The sequence below is a fragment of the Canis lupus genome, chromosome 16 (assembly GCF_003254725.2).
Source record: "Canis lupus dingo isolate Sandy chromosome 16, ASM325472v2, whole genome shotgun sequence".
NCBI classification, from domain to species: Eukaryota; Metazoa; Chordata; class Mammalia; order Carnivora; family Canidae; genus Canis; species Canis lupus.
Window position 1 is genome coordinate 10,710,201 of NC_064258.1, and position 16,796 is coordinate 10,726,996.

A 16,796-nucleotide genomic window follows, 5' to 3' on the forward strand; every position below is an offset into this window, starting at 1 on the left:
ACTCTGGGATCACGCCCTGAGCCGAAGGCAGGCACTCAACCACTGAGCCACCCAGGCATCCCAAGTTTTATGGTTCTAATTTAATAATTAGGTTTATGATCCATTTTTATGTGAGGTAAAGTTGAGGTTATTCTTTACGCATATGGCTACCTAATTGTTCCACAGCCGTTCTCCATTGAATTGGTCTGATGCACATCTTAGTTTGTTCTGTTGCCATAATAGAGTACCATAGACTGGGGAGCTTATAAACAACAGATTTATTTCTCACAGTTCCAGAGGTTGTGAAGTCCAAGATGATGGCACCAGCAGATTCAGTATCTGCTAGAATCCACTCCCTAATTTATAGATGACTGGGTTTTTGTGGGGGTCCTGGGATCACAACTTGAGCCAAAGGCAGACACTTAACCCATTGAGCCACCCAGGCGCCCCAGCTAGGACTTTGATTTTGATTGCACTGAATATACTAACTTAGGAACAACTGGTATCTTAACAACATTAAGTCTTCCAACCCATGAACACAGTCTATCTTGCCATTACTTTGATCTTTAATTTCTCTGAGCAATGTTTGGTAGTTTTCAGTGTAAAAGTCTTCCAAATGTCTTCTCAATTTTATTTAGAAGCATTTAATGTATATGGCATTAAAAGGTTTTTTCAATTTCTGATCGTTTGTTCCTAGCACTTAGAAATACAATTAACGTCTTTATATGATTTTGCATCCATAACAGATGAAGTGTTAATATTAACAGTTCTGTAAACTGTAAAAATAGTTCTGTAAAGTGTTAATAGACGCTTTTTGTAATCTCCCTCAGATTTCCTGTACAGACAAGCATGTCATCTGTGAATACAAACATTTCTTTCCACTGTCTGCATTTTTTTAAAGATTTTATTTATTTACTCGTGAGAGACACACAGAGAGAGACAGAGACATAGGCAAAGGTTGAGAAGCAGACACCCCACAGGGAACCCGACATGGGACTCAATCCCAAACCTCAGGATCATGCCCTGAGCCAAAGGCAGATGCTCAACCACTGTGCTACCCAGGTGTCCCCACCATCTGCATTTTATTTCTTTTCCTCCTTTATAGAAATGGCTAGAACATCCAGTACAACATTGGATAGTAGTGAGGTTATAGGATGATCTTGGGGAGGGGGGTCCTGGACTGAGGGGCTTAGTTTTTCACTAGCTGTTGCCAAAAGGCCTCTCTCAGTTCCTTCGCACAGGGGCCTGTCCATAGGGCACCGCACAATATGGCAGCTGACTTCCGTCAGAGTGAGGAAGCAAGGAAGCAAGAGGAGACAGCAAGAGAGGTTGCCCAAGATGGAAACCAGTCTTTTTTTTTTTACCCTAATCTCAGAAATGACATCCCATCACCTTTCCTGTTCATTAGAAACATCACTAAATCTGGCTCACACTCAAGGAGAGGAGATTACACACGGGCCTGAATACCAGGAGGTGGGACTTGTTAGGGGCCATTTACCAACTCCCTACAACAAGCTCTCAATGGCCAAATCAGGGACATTTTGAGCAACGTAATGACACTAACGGGTGAAGCCAATAGAATAAAAATCTATGAGTCCATACTGATATAAACAAAAATCTGAAAACATAAATTTAAACACTGGGGACAAAAGGGGTGCCTGGCTGGCTCAGTCAGTGAAGCATACAACTCTTGATCTCAGGGTCATGAGTTTAAGCCCCATGCTGGGTGTAGGAATTACTTTAAAATTAAAAAAAGCATTTAGAAAATAATAAGTAAATAAATAGTAAAACCGGAGGAGAAAAGACAGCTCTTCCTTACAGCAGCATTCCACTTAATAAATGTAGAAAGAGAACTAGAACTAAAAGCATAGGTAAACACCACAGTAATAACTGCTGTAGGCAAGACTGTAATCTAAAATTAGTGGATGGAAGTAGGTAAATATACTTCCACACAGTCTCAGCATTTCTCCCCACAAACTACTTGTTAATTTAAAAAGAAAAAAAATTAACTTTAGTTAAAATATCAGCCTAACAAACTGATCAGACTTAAATTAGTAGTAACACTTATCAATGTTATGTACCCTCTGATATAACACACTGAGGACACAGCATCACTTCTTCAGTAGTCTTCCCAAAAATGTATAACCTGAATCTTACCAATCAGAAAATCCAAACTGAGGGACATTCTACAAAATAACTTTACTATAGTTTTCAAAAATAAGAAGGTCATCAGAAGACAAAAATAGACTAGAATTTCTGCAGAAGGTTAGGAGACAGAATAAACAAATGTCATGTTGCATTTATCCTATCAAACAATATTAGACAAGAGATGAAATTTGTTTTTTTTTTTTTTTTTTTTTTAAGAGATGAAATTTGAATGAAGTCTGTAAATCAGCTAATTGTTCTGTACAGATATTAATTTTCTGGATTCGCTAATGTATTAGAATAATATTAGTTATGTAATATGCTAACATTAAGGGAAGCTGGATGAGTATACAAGAACTGTGTATTGTTGTTACTGTACTTTAAGCAGCTTTACAGACCTACAATTCACCACCCACCTACATATAATTTACATACATTCTAACAATCACTCTCTATTCCCCCTCCCTCAACCCTGAGCAACCACTAATCTGCTTTCTCTACAGAGCTGTCTGTCTGGACACTTGATGTAGTGGCACCGTCCAGTGGGTAGTCTCTTGTGAATGGTCTCTTTCATTTACCACGTTTCCAAGGTTCATCCATTGTTGTCTTGAATTGTATCCCCCCACAAAACATGGAAGTCCTAACCCCCAGTTCCTGTGAATGTGACTTATTTGAAAATTGGGTCTCTGCAGATGTCAAGGTATGATGAGGTCTGTAGAGTGGGCCCTAAGCTAATGGACTCCTAGGAAGGAGAAATTTGGACACAGAGACTCAGGTAGAGGGAAGACAATGTGAAGACACAGGAGAATACCACCTAGAGGCCAAGAATGCCTGAGGCTACCAGAAGCTAGAGGAGTCCTAAGAAGGAACCAACCCTGCCAATGCCTTGGTTTTAGACTCCTCGCCTCCAAAACTGTGAGACAATAAATTCTGTTCAGCTGCCCAGTTTGTGGTGCTTTGTCACAGCAACCCTGGCAATCTAATATGCCCACGTTGTAGCACACAACAGTACTTCATTCCTTTTTATTGCCAAAAGTATTCCGTGGCGTGGATATATCACATTTTGTTTATCCCTTCAACATTTGGGTTGTTTTCACCTTTGGGCTAGTGTGAACAATACTATTACAAACATCTGTGTAACAGTTTCTACGTGGGCATTACTTATTTCCTTTAATTCAACCTGTATATACACCTCAGAAAGGAATTGCTAGATCATAATTCTATGTTTAACTTTTTAAGGAATTGCCAAACTGTTTTCGAAAGCAGTAGCACCAGCTTACACTCCTACCAGGATGGTAGGAGGGTTCCAACCTCTCCACATCCTCTCCAACATTTGTTCCTGTCTGTTCTTTTGACCAGAGCCATCCTAGAGGGTGTGAAGGTGCTAACTCACTGTATCTGCAACCCTACATTTCTCTCATGATACACAGCTTTTTTGCTGTACGTGCTTATCGGTCATTTCTTTATTTTCTTCAAGGAAATGTGTATTACAATCCTTTGCCCAGTCTCTAGTTCGTCTTTTTTATAGTTATAAGAGTTCTTACATGTTCTGAATACTAGACCCTGATCGAATATGAGCTTCAAAAATATTTTCTCTTATTCTGTGGGTTGCCTTTTTGCTTGAAAAAGACTCAGGTATTTCTGAGTCTGATGATGCTATTTGCGATACAAAAGGTTTGTTTTTTTTTTTTTTGCGATACAAAAAGTTTAGATTTTTATGAAGCCCAACTTATCCATCAAGTCTTTCACTACATTTGCAACACCTGTGCACATCGAAGGCTGTACAAGACAGAAAACGATCAAAATAAAAAGACCATGCACAAAACAGTAAAATAAAAAACTATGTGTACAAATTTATGTAAAGCGTCTAGAATCCTGCGCACTACATTACCAACAAGGGGGAGACATGGATTTCTCTTCATCTGCTACTCGACACAACTGTTTCTTTTCTTTTTCCCAATTATACAAAGTGATGTAAATCCTCTGCTGAAATTTCGGCATTGAGATCATGAGCAAACTCACCATTCGGACAGGTGGTGGACGTTCTGGTCTTACACAAATGTGTGACTAGGAACCCTCAGGACCGTGTGGTCGGTGGGATGAGCCCGAGAGGGCCGCTGCGGGGCGCCGGGTGACGGCTCTGCTCCAGGGCAGGGACCGGGGCACGAAAGTCGCGGGGCGCTGCGGGGCCGCGGACGGCAGGCCGGGCTGGAGCACGCTGGATTCCGGAGCGCCCCGGCCGGCGGCGGATGCCGTGGGGCGTCCCGGAGGAGCTCCGCGAAGGGTGCGCGCTGCTGGGGGCCACGCCCTCGAGAGGCCGCTCGCAGGTGGAGGCCCGCCTGCAGGAGCGAAGCTGGGGTCCAGGGGCTCCAGGCCCTGTGCCCCCAGGCCCACGGCCGCCGGCGAGCGCGCGGGCCGCAGTACCTACGGAGCACCGCCGAGAAGCACGGCCCTCGGGGCTGCCCCACGCGGCGGACGGAGCCCCCCGGCCGCTGCGCCCCCCGCAGGTCGCGCCCCGCTCGCCGGCGCCGGCCCCACGGTGCCCCGCGCCGCGCACGCGCACCAGGCCACTCCGCAGGCAGACACCCGGGAAGGACCCCGCGCAGCCGCCGCGGAGCCGCCTTAAAAGGGCAGGCGCAGCGCCGGCGTCACGTGGGGCTCGCGTCACGTGGGGGCGGGGCCTAGGGGGGCCTGCGGTCAGATGGGCGAGGGCCTGGAAGGCGGGGCCAGGCGGGCCAGGTGGGCGGGGCCTGGAGGGCAGAAGGCGGGGCCATGTGGGGCGGGTGGGCGATGGGGAACCGGGGGTGGGGCCTGGTAGGCGGGAGTCAGGGGGCGGGGGCAGGTGGGCGGTGGGTGGGGCCTCTCGCCTGCGGAGCCTGGGGTCCTGCCCAGGAGTCCCCAGGAGTGCGGGGCGGCCCGGGGGTGGGGGGGGAGTCCCCGAGCCAGGAGCGCTCGCCCTCGTCGAGGTCTCTGCAGCGCTGCCAGAGGCCTGGAGATTGGAGCTGGGGCCCGGGGACACGTGGGAATTTGCCGGTGCAGAAAGGGACTCGCACGCTCCCCAGCGCGGGCAGCCCTGGGGGCGGAGCAGGGACGGCGGCGGGTGGCGGTGCCGGGGATGGGCACGGGTTGGCGGGCCTGGGTCACGGCGGTTAGCCGGCAGTCCTCGTGAGATCGCCAGCGTCCGGAGCCTGCACGACGGTGGAAGGAGGCATGTCCAGATCGTCCACCTGCCGAAAACTAGCTGTGCTGTACTCTGTATCTCGCTTCTCTCACAGCGTCAAACGTGGCCGTTCCCTGTGTGGTGAAGGCGCACCCGTAACTCAATGCTAGGGTTAACACTCCAAAGCACCTGAGCTGAGCGGTCGCCTACTTGACCCTGACATGCAGTCACCGAGCGAGGCCTTCCTTGGTCAGGGCACACCCCCGCAAAGACAGCTCTGTGTCTTCCTCTAAGGCTTTCTTTCAGGGAAGTTCCCAATGGCCCGGTGACTTCCACGACCTGGATCTGCGGGTCCCACGTCGTCCTCACGTCCAAACTGATTCCAACCAGTTCCCCGTTTACAGATCTCATCAGCCTGCATGTTCCAAACCGCAAGTTCAAATCAGCCCTGCTAACCGCCGCACCATGTGCGGGTCCCTAGGCAATGACACCACCGCCCCCTAGCTGCCCACGCGGCCCCTCCCTCTTACTTTCACGGGTGGGGGATGGGGTGGGGGTGGCGTGCAGTCCTCAAGTCCCATGGGTCCTAACTTCTGCCCTGCCATCCAAGTCCTGCTCCTGCTTTCGTGTCCATCCCACAGAGGCATTAACTTGAGCCAGCTCTACAGGGCCTCCCGCTCCAGCCACGTTGCAGCCACAACTTTTTATAACACAGATCGCAACTTGTGACTCACCTGCTTTGGAGTCCTAGGGTGACAGATGACCCCTTTTAGAGAATAATTTGCCAAAAACATTCCTTTTTGGAGAACTACTTATAAAAAAAAATGAGTCATACCCATAGAGACCCTGTAATTCCATTTCTGGCAATCAAATGTAAGCTCACTGCACAACAGTGCTCATCCAGGCATTTATTCACTTTATGAGGAATTTGCAGTATCAATGGCAGTTAACTCATACTGAGTGCTTGGAACATGCCAGGCACTTGCTAAACATGTACCATCTCGTTTAACTTTCTACACAAACCTGTGGGACAGGAGGCTGGGAATGATTAGTGCCTTGCCTGAGCTGTATCCCACCTCCCTGTGACAGCCACACCCATACATTTCATTACTACAGGTAATGGGCCCTTGTGATGAGTCCTGCCCCTGGATTAATGCTGTGCAGTCACCAGCCTAAAATTCTTAATAATTACTGAACAAGAGCTCCTACATTTTCATGTTGCAAATTATGTAGCAAGTGCTGTCATCACAACAAACCAGATGGTTATGCTGAGGCCCAAAGACCTCCGAGTCATAGAACTGGGACTCAGACCTGTCTTCCAACCACCCTGGGCAGGCACAGAAGTGCAATGCTCGAGTGGAATGGTTGCTTTCGAATCATACTGTGCTTCTTGGAAATGCCAGTTGGCATTTGAAACTCCTTGGTTGGAGTGTCTCAGTGGAGACCACTTCTGGCCTTTCAGGGCATGCTCGGTCTTAGTGCTCATTCAGCACCCCAATCAAGAGGGACGTGTGTTCTCAGGCCAGGGGACAGCCTGTGCTGGGGAGAAGCCCAGTGGGCCGGGGGTGTCAGAGACTCAGCTGGTGCTGCCAGCTTCTCCTGCCCCCTGTGCTTCCCACGGCCTCTCCAGACCTTCCACCCAGGGGCTCATTCATTCATGTGGCATCGCAGACGATGTGACCCCCGCACAAGAGTCGGGAGGCACACTGCACATCTGAATGTGTCCTCTGGCACCTCCCATGACCTTACTTCCCCAAGTCCACCGTGGCCCTGACAACCGTACTGCTGCTTCCTGAGCGCTGAGCACGCATGCATCAGGCATTTAGACACACTGGATGCCGAGCACTCCCCCGTGGTGGAGTTGGGGTACGTGTTTGAAAACCAACCCCGTGGGGTGAAACGTGGCCCTCAGTTTCATGCTTGCTGGCTTCTGTGGTGCAAACACTCCCCGTGGCTAACTATATTTGGGGTGCTGGGGGATGACCGGAGAGGTGGGGGTTACTAGCATGGTCCACATGCCCAGAGACACAAGGTGGGCTCATGAGAGAGGTCTGTTTCAGGCCGAAACATGGAAGGAGGAATGCAGTCAGCCAGGTTCGTGCATGAAGCTCATACTCTGGAGTTCACCCTCCCCTCGGAAGACGGGCTCAGATGTCCTTATCTCCCCCTCAGAGCCCAGGGATGTGCTGCACGTCCCATGGTACAGAGGGTGTCAGAAGAGGTAGAGGCATGCAGCATGCCCGCCCTGCTCTTCACTGAGCACTCTTCTCTCTCCCTGTGACTCTGGACAGATAGCATTGGACTGCAATGCTCCAAGTTTCCACTTCCTTCTTGGTGAGTGGGGCCTAGGACCAGGCCACAGAGATGCATGGTGTGTGGCCAAAGACAGTGGCTTTCAGCAGAGCAGGGAACTAGGCCCTGGAGCAGCCGTATCTGGCACTGCTCAGCCAGTCCGTGGGCAGAGCAAATTTCTGTGACGCCTGGAACATCAAGCAGAACAGTTCAGATGGGTATTGAAGGGAAGACTTGCTCTATTCGTGGAGGGCTCCCCGGACCCAGGCCCACCTGGCAGTCTCATGGCTGCAGCTGACCCAGGGCACTTACCCTTCAGTTGCCTGCCCTGGGACCTCAGCCCCACTGGCCCTCTGCTGCCAGAGGAGGTCACACCTACAAGGCCAGCAGAGAGAAGTGTGTGTCGTATCTGGTTGCCCCTGGGGCCCCATCCCAAGGTGCCGCTTCTTGATGAAGCAGGTTCTCACAGCGTGTGCATGCCCTCAGACCCCCGTCCCTCTCGTGAACATATCCTCCTACTCTGACGACGGAGAAGGTGGTAGAAGCAGCTCGCCCTCCTGGGCAACTCACCAGCTGCTGCAACTGAACCCTAAAATAGTAGTGCCTGTGAGCCCACCAGCATCAATGGTCAACCAGGAATGAACTCAGGAGAATGATGGCAAGACAACTCCGGACTAAAGTCTGAGGTTAGTAGCATGAGATGAGGCTGTGTCTGCTCAGATATATGAGGGTGAGGCCAAGGCCGGTGGAGGCAGGAAACACCGCTGAGGTCGGTTTGCTGATTGAGGCTCAGAAGTCAGCAGTGTGTTGTTGCTACTGACAGAGCCTCACTGCCAATACTCTAAACAGCAATCACCCGACCCAGAAGTAAAGAATTGTGGCCCATCTGGCAGGCACAACGCCATGCACTAGAGCGTGGGGCCTGGCCAGGGTTGGTGACGCAGGTACAGGCAGAGACTCATCCTCCCAGGTGGTCACCTGCATGGACGCCGTGGCGAAAAAGGTGCAGTGGTCCTGGGAGCTGAGCTGCATCTCAGTGGATGGGGCCCGGGGCCAGCAGGGATTGCTGGGTCTTTCCAAGAACATCTCCACTGAATCTCTTGGTTTATTTCTTCTCTTCCGTCTGAAGAGGTTAAAATGAAATGCTGTTTTTCCAACATATTTTTCTTGAAATCTTTATAGATCTCATTATTTCCCTCACTGAGTTTTCCTGAATGACAGAGATTTTAATTGACTAGAGTTTAAACTGTTTGTATTTATTTAACAAAACTGTTTGTATTTATTTAACACTTATTAGGAGATTTTTTAGGCCTACCAAACATGATTTTCTTCATTGCCTCCTCTGATGACAAATCTCTTTTACTTACATTCTCCTGGCACCAGGTCTTGTTCTGAGCACAAGGATAAATGCCCAGGCTCACTGGCCCTGTGCCAGTGCCTGCCCCACACCTGCCCAGGGTGGCGAGGATACTCCCAGTGGCCAGGCTCCAAAGCCTGTGGCCTGGTGCTGGACAGCCTGGAACTAGCCCCCAGGGGTCTCTGTGCACCTGTCCCCAGCCCCATGCCCCCATGTTATAGATCGGGGCCAGAGGAAGGGAGCAGCTCTGCCACAGAAGCAGCTCCCACAGCAGCTAGTCAACTGAGCAACCAGGAAACCCCTGGCCACACTCACTTCCACTATGACCACCACCCTTTATTTCCCTCACTCATCAGCCCCAAGTGTTCGACAAGAAGCAGCACCATCTCTTCTGCATTCGGTGTGTTCTCCACTCTCACAAGAAGGAAGTGAACAGTTCGGGTAATAGTGCCACCCCCTCTTTCCTTTTGGGTACCACGGACTAGTGAGAGCATGGGCACAGAAACACTGTGCGGGAGAGGCTGGCCCCTGGGCACCTGGCTGGCTCAGTCAGTAGAGCAGGTGACCCTTGATCTCAGGGTCATAAGTTCAAGCCCACATGAGACATGAAGCCTATTTAGAGAGAGAGAGAAGCTGCCCCAGATGCTGAGCCACTCTCAGCCACTGCGCTTCCTGATGCCAAATCAGCAGACACGGTTATGATCTCCAGCCTCCCTAGCTTCACAGAAACAGCTCCGCCACTGGACCCACTACCGATCTCCTGGGGGTACAGTGCCCCACGTGTCCCCTTTCCAGCCTCACTAAGGGTAGCATCACTCACTACTGTGCCAGACAGGAGCCTCAACCTTGCCCCTCACCATGAGCTTTTTGCCTTTTAGAACTCAGTGCATTTGGGGTGTCCAAGGCAGACTGTGCAGGCTTACCTCCCATCCCATCTGCTGAAGAGCCCCGTCTTGGGAAGGCTCGGCTTAGGCCGTGAGCCTCCGTGGGAATTGGGAACACTAAAGGCCTACACTCAAAGGCCAGATGGGGCCTTTACAGGCCTACAGAGTTTGGAAGGAAGCTTCCAGACCTTGGACCTGGGTTCTCAGTTCAGCCTCCCTGGGAAGTGGGGGCCTTGCCCTGTGGCTCCTACTGGGCATTCTCTCTAACCCTGAGTGCTGCCGCTCTCCCCTCACACTGAGAAGCAGCCAATAGAATGCCAGGACATAAAACACATAACGCTCCATCAGAGATGACAGTCTTTTTAGAAGCAAGAGCAAAATTGTGAAACCTAGAGAGATTTGGGTTGTGTTCCTACATGGAACCTCCAGTAGGTCCAAGTGTGAGCCATTCACAGACCAGAACACAGGGAGCGGAGCAGAGCAGACTTTTATTAAGGATAAATTAAAACATAATTCACTCATCACCCTAAGCGATAGCTGACATTTATGTCTACTTTTTTTTCTTCCAGGAAGCTTTCAGAACAGCAAACTTTCAACATGTTCTTCATGAGTGACATGATCCCTGCTGAGTGACTGGCCTTCACTCTTCCGTTTCTGATGCAACAGGTTCTCAGGGTTGCCCTTCGAGCTCTGAGGTTTGAGATCAGGTTCCCTGGGAGAAGGGCAAGAGAGGAGTTATTCTCCTTGAACCCTCACAGATGGAGGAAAATTGAGGGTCTCTAAATGGTCTTCTCTAAGTGGGTTCCAAGGCTGGTCCACTCCCAGAACAGCCATGGACGTCGTGCTGGATGAGCAAGGGCAGGGGGCAGAGAAGGAAAGGTCTGCAGAGTTTGGAAGGAAGCCTCCAGACCTTGGACCTGGGGATCACAGGAGGTTGCTTTCCTCCAGAAACTCTCAAATTATAGCACAAGTTCACTGCTGACGCTTTCCAGAGAGTTTCCTGAGGTTCACATCACTTCTTAGCAAAACTGGCAGCAGTGTGAGCCTTGGTCTGATCCCTTTGTGGGGTCCCCATGGAGGACCCTCTGTTACCAGAAGGCTATCATTAGGATTCCACGGGCCCCATTCTCTTCCTCACCATGGTGAGGATTGGCTTTTACATTTTTGTGTTTTGTTTTGTTTTGTTTTGTTTTGCTATCCCTTTGGTCTTCACTTAAGCAAGAAGATAAATCTTACCAGATGGGAAGAATGCCATCATCACCATAGTCCCTGGGAAGTTTATGCGTTTGGCTTTGCCACTTCAGACAGTGGTCACCTCATACCTTGCAGCCAAGCATCACAAAGCACAGTATGGTGGGGCATTTTCACATTTTAGAGACAAATCCCTCAGAGAGGGAATATCTAGGCCCAGGTTGGCGTTGAGACTGCGGGTGCCATGCTGAGCCTTTCAAGCACTACAGCTTATGACCCGGGGGGCTGGTGACCTTTCTGAGTCCATTGAAAATGTCCCCCAGCCTGTACGCTGTGCTGAAGAGACGGAGCGGAGAGAATGCAGCCAGCCCTTCAGAGGCCACGCTGTGCATTATCACCTTGGAAGCCTGAACTCCTCCACGTACCCACCAGACCCCTGGGATGGGTCCCTGCGGTGCTGCTCCTCAGGCCTGACTCTGCACACCCCCAGACTCTCTCCCCCAGGGAACTCGCCTGCATGTCATGCCTTCCAGGCCTCAGGTCAGCCCCAAGAACAGGTTTCTAAGGTCAAAGCCTTATTTTAAAATTCACTGTGCTGCCTGCAGCTCCTGTGTCACCCATGCTCAGACACGTGTTTCCAAGGCAAGTCCTAGGTTAGCAACTGGACAGCAGATCCAAAAACCCACCTGGGGGTATGATGTGTGTGCTCAGTCAGATAACTATTGACCCCGACCACAGGTATCTGGGTTTGCTGGATGGTGCTGAGATCTGGTCCTTTGTCAGGCTCTGGGAAGACCCGGGAGTTCCAAGAATGTGGCACAGGGTCAAAATATCCTGACAAGGGATCAAAATGCTGGGATGCACATGTCCAGCAGTCTTAGCAGCTCACAGCTGAGCATGATGTCAATGCCATGGATTCCACACCACCTCACTGCAAATGCCCGAGGATGGGCAGGCTTCTGTCTTTGCAAGTCAAGACTGAGTCTCTTCGGGGGCCAGAAAACAGCAAGGGGCACCTGGGGGGGGGGCTCAGTGGGTGAGGCGTCTGCCTTCGGCTCAGGTCACGATCTCAGGGTCCTGGGATCTGGTTCCACGTCAGGCTCCCTGCTCAGTGGGGAATCTGCTTCTCCCTCTGTAGTTCCCTGCCATTCCCCCTGCTTGCACTCCCTCTCTTCTCTCTCTGTCTCTCTCTCTCTCTCTCTGTGTGTCAAATGAATAAATAAAATCTTTAAAAAGAAGGAGGGGGCAGAGACGTGCTTGGGGGACTGGTCTGCAGATCTCTCTGCCTGAGGTCTGTCCCTCGTACCCAGGGAGAGGTGGTGCTGAGAAAGAGCCTCGAGGTCACCATGGGCCCTCACCACCCCCTCCTTGTCCTCTGCCTCTGTTCTCCACTGGCCATTCTCACTGTGACACATGCTTCCTCCCCAGCAGTGCTGAGTAAAGGCTGGTCCTGTGACAAATGGAGGATATGGCTGCCATTCCCTGGGACAGCAGCCTAGTGCCAGGTGGTGCTGCCTGCTGGTGACAGAAGTACCTATCATTCTTCTTGGCCAGTCTGCTGGCCTCGTCATCCCCATCACACCAGTTTCTCTCTGTTGACAGATTTTATCAGTCACAAAACCAAACAGCTATAGAGAATCCATAAAAACTATCAGACCAGACAGCAATTTCTTGAGTTCACTGAAAAATGTCTCCTTCCGTCCCTACCCTCCCTGCTTGTCCCAGGCCCCCTCTCAACGCCCCGCAGAGAGGCCCACAGACTATCTGCAACAGGCCTTCTTCCAAATGCAGGGGCTGGGCCGGGCTCCGCTTTGGGGGGCAATGATAGAGCTGGCCCCTCGGAGCCTGCCTTTCACCTCCGCTGCCCCCGCCTGCCCCCTGCCCCCCCATAATGGTGCCTGGGGCTGCTCATAGGAGCAGGTTGTCACTGCTGGCTAGCCCTCCTAATCACTTCCTAATGCTATCAAGGCTTTAGGCAAGCATTGATTCCATGATTACAGTGTGCAAGCTGTGGAAGGAAGGGAAAGAGAATTAGAAAAAGAAAGCATGCTGTGTGCCTTCTGGTAGCCCACTGAGGAGGCCACAGGGTGGAGAAGCATGGACAGGGAGGAAGACTCCACAGGCAGAGGGAGCAGCTCTGCCCACACTAGGCCCCGGAGGGCTCACAGCACATTCTGGTTGCTGGCATGGCACTTGGGGACGCTCTCTCACATGGCTGTTCCCAAACTGGGGCCCTGGGGCCGTCAGGGAGCCACAGGGAGCATTGAGGTAAATGGAGTCAGGGAAGCATCACTGAGGACTGGCAAGATGAATATGGGTGTTCCTGGGAAGTGAACGGCACAATTCACGTAAGCTAGCTTGTGACCATTTCACACCCTGGACCCCTAGGGAAACAGTCACTGTCATCGGAGCATAGACCTCTCAGTAGCACAAACACAGGCACCAGCTGCCTCCGTCCCTCTATTCATGTGAAGAAATGAAAGAAGTGCCCTCTGGGGCTTGGACCAGCCTTGCCTCTGAGTTTGTTCTCAGGAATAATCGCAGCCTGGCCAGAGCACAGGAAAGCCAGGAATGACCAGAGGCCAAAGGGCCCACCAGCTCCCAAAGCCAGGATGGGGATGGAGGCATGGCTGCTGGGGTGGCTGTGGGGCTGCGCGAGCCTGAGACACTCACAGCAAGCATGGCCTCTGTAAACAGTTGGGGTGTCAGGAGAGCAATCCTCCTGCTGCAGGAGGATGCTTTGTCCTTGCCATGGGCCACCCCTCAGAGCCGAGACTTTAATGCCCTGCAGGTACCCCCCTGCCCCAGGGCCAGAGTCCCCAGCCAGGGTCAGGAAGGCAGCTCGCCCACCTCCCTGCCATTGACTTCTTACTCTCCGCTTACATCATCATAGGGACTCCACTAGGAAGGTGGCGGTGTAGTTTTAATCAGGTATTTGTTTACTGGGTTCCACTTACCATGTAGTGTAAGGTTTTCTGTTTAGGACAGGAAGAGCAATTGTCCCACTTCTCTAACTCTGTAGGAGTGCAGCCATGTGTTGCTGGAGCGGAAAGATGTCATCCCGGTGGCTAACAGAAAATGTTTTTTCTGCTAATGGACACTCCTTTTGATGAAGGCTTTGCATCAGCAGCAATCCCCACTTAATGGTTGCAATGACCTGAATGACTGTGTCCCCCGAAATTTCAACACTGAAATCCCAGTCCCTGAAGTGATGATACTAGGAGCTGGGACTTTTAGGTCAGAAGGGTGGAGCCCTCGTGAAGGAGATTTTTTTTTCCATGAGGGGGATTAGTGCCCTTTTGAACGAGACCCCACAGAGCCCCCTCACCCCCTTCCACCAGGTGAGGACTCCACGAAAGACAGGCATCTATTAACTAGAGAGCAGGCTCTCACCAGACACCGAAACTACTAGCCCTTTCATCTTGGCCTTCTCGCCTCCAGTCCTGTGAAAACTAAATTTCCATTGTTTACTGTGGTGCTCTGTGAGAGGAGCCCACATGGACGCAAACACTGTGCTTGTCAGGGTTTTTTCTTGTTTTGATTCAGTACATTGTTTCTATGAAAACTGTGTATACACAGTGTTACTATATGTCTCACAAGGGGATAATGTATATTTTTTAACTGAACTATCCTTCATCTAGAGTGTGATATTGGTTTCAGGTGTACAACACAGTGATTGGACAATTCTGTGCATTACTCAATGCTCACCACGAGTTACCGCACAAAGTGACCACACACATTATTGACGATATTCCCTCTGCTGTACTTTTCATCCCCGTGACATTCACGACTGGCAGTTTGTACCCCTTCCTATCCTTCACCTGTTTAATCGCCCACCCCTCCACCCCTTTCCCTCTGGCAACCACCAGTCTGTTCTCTATTTCTGAGTCTGTCTCTGTTTTGTTTTGTTGGTTGGTTCATTCTCCTAAATTCCACATATGAGCAAAATCATATTATTTGTCTTTCTCTGTCTGACTCACTGACCCTCTAGGTCTATCCGTGGTGTTGCAAATCACAGGATTTCCTTCTTTTTTTATGACTGAGCAGTAGTGGTCTGTTTCTTCACGCTGTTAGTTCTATCTACATGGCAGGCGCCAAAGGGAGTCTGTTGGCAAGATCCTCCCTCCACACTTGGCCTGGATGCCTTTAGGACATGGTCAGCTGCCTTAGAGTGCAGAGGACACTGGCTCTGGCTCCGGTTTTGTGCCCAAGATCTGCCATCTGAACCCACCAGGAGTAAAGCAGCTGTGTGTGCACCCACGTGCAAGAAGAACACGTGGACCCTCATTGGAGAGTAGGGAATCAGTTAAGGAGAAGACAGAGGAGTCTGGGGTGACCTCTGGGGACATCTCACATTCTCAAACTGAGTAGCTGACCAAAAAGAGTGATAGGTTGAGGAAACAGGAACATAGACAAGCCACACTTGGAGGATCAAGCATGGAAGCATCTACAGAGCAACCAGAGGGACCCCTTTAAAATATCACCAGATCACAATGCTCTCTAATTAGAGCCCCCTTCTCCCTGGGATTCTATTATACCTGGAATAAAATGCAAAGTCCTTTCCTGACTTACAGGGTCCCCTGGGACCCAGCTTCCCTCCTCTCCCTCTCCCTGTTCTCCATCATCAGCCCATCATTAGACTGGCTCCCCCGCACCTCAGAGCCCCGACACATCTTGTTCCCTCCGCCCAAAGCACTTCTTCCTGGATCTTCCACAGCCATGCTCCCCACCCCATAGCCAGTCTCTGCTCCAGGTTTACCTGTCCAGAGAGACCTCTTCTGGCCTGTTAGGTGGAAACAAGCTCCCACATCCTGGAGCAGAAAGCAAAACCCTGGTGCCCCCACCCTCCCACACCAGGGACCCCACTAAGAGCCTTCTCTACATGGAGCCTGGGTCTCCCTGCTTTTCCCTCACCATCGTGGATGCACCTGCTTACCACACCCAGCTCATCTATTTCCAGAACCAAGAGACCTGTCTCTTCGGCCTGCACAGCCTGATTCAGGCAATGTGGGTTCTCCCCAAGTTGGCTAATATGTTGACCTCCCAGGGGTCCAGGGTCCCTAGGCTGGGGCCTGGCAGCCAGGGGAACTAAGCAACTGGTAACTAGGCAGTGATTAAATAGAGACCAGTTCCAGAGAAAGAAGAAAAAAAACAAAGATGCACTGGAGCCAAAAAAGAAGAAGACTGAACAGTAAGGCCGAGGGCTGAACGTCCCTGGATTTGGAGCCGCGGGAGCGGCTGGGAAGGAGCAGAAAGTCACCTGAAGGGGTCCTGAGGGAAAAACTAGAACAGAGGACGAGTTAGCGAAGAATAAACAAATGAAAGATGGGGGGAGCTGGGAGGCCTGCAATTCCTGGAGAAGGGGGAGACCCGGCTCCTGCAGGAGGGCAGACCCAGGGCGGACTGCGGGCGGGAGGGGCTGCAGGCGGCAGGGCCTGAAGGGTGCAGGGTTCCCGGCCCCCACTGTCCGTCAGTCGAACGTCAAGGGCGCACAGAGCCCGTGACCCACGCGCCCAGATGGCGGTGACAGGCCCGCGTCTGCACAGCTGGACGCCGACACCCCGACCTCGGCAGGTCCTGCCCGGAGGCGCCCCGAGGCTCCGCTTCGCTGATTGATCTCGCAAGAAACGGGGGCGCGCTGGCCTGCGGGGTCCTGGGCGGTCCTGCGTGGGGGCCCCCGGGGCGCACCGGGCAGCCTGGGGCCAGGGCGCGGGCCTGCGGGGAGGGGCGGGGGGGAGGCTCAGAGGCCCAGGAAGCCGTGGCCCGCACGCGGCGCTCGTTCCCGCCG

General features: G+C 51.6%; 1 protein-coding gene and 2 long non-coding RNA genes across 3 annotated transcripts in view; 1 reads left to right on the top strand and 2 right to left on the bottom strand.

The window, feature by feature from the left end:
- The window catches only part of LOC112650550 (upregulator of cell proliferation), a 50,863-nt gene extending 46,675 nt beyond the window's left edge, over positions 1-4,188 (bottom strand). The window contains exon 1 of the mRNA XM_049095095.1: positions 4,147-4,188. The gene's annotated coding sequence lies outside the window, so the exon portion shown is untranslated. The remainder of the gene's footprint in view (positions 1-4,146) is intronic.
- A 557-nt stretch (positions 4,189-4,745) lies between these two features.
- On the top strand, positions 4,746-10,519 carry LOC112650600 (uncharacterized). Its single transcript, XR_007402760.1, has 4 exons — positions 4,746-4,863; positions 5,591-5,751; positions 5,926-9,374; positions 10,387-10,519. It is a non-coding gene; the product is annotated as an uncharacterized LOC112650600 (long non-coding RNA).
- Positions 10,288-16,722, bottom strand: LOC118350888 (uncharacterized). Its single transcript, XR_007402762.1, has 2 exons — positions 11,695-16,722; positions 10,288-10,529 (listed from the first exon to the last, which is right to left on the bottom strand). It is a non-coding gene; the product is annotated as an uncharacterized LOC118350888 (long non-coding RNA).
- Positions 16,723-16,796: the final 74 nt, after the last annotated feature.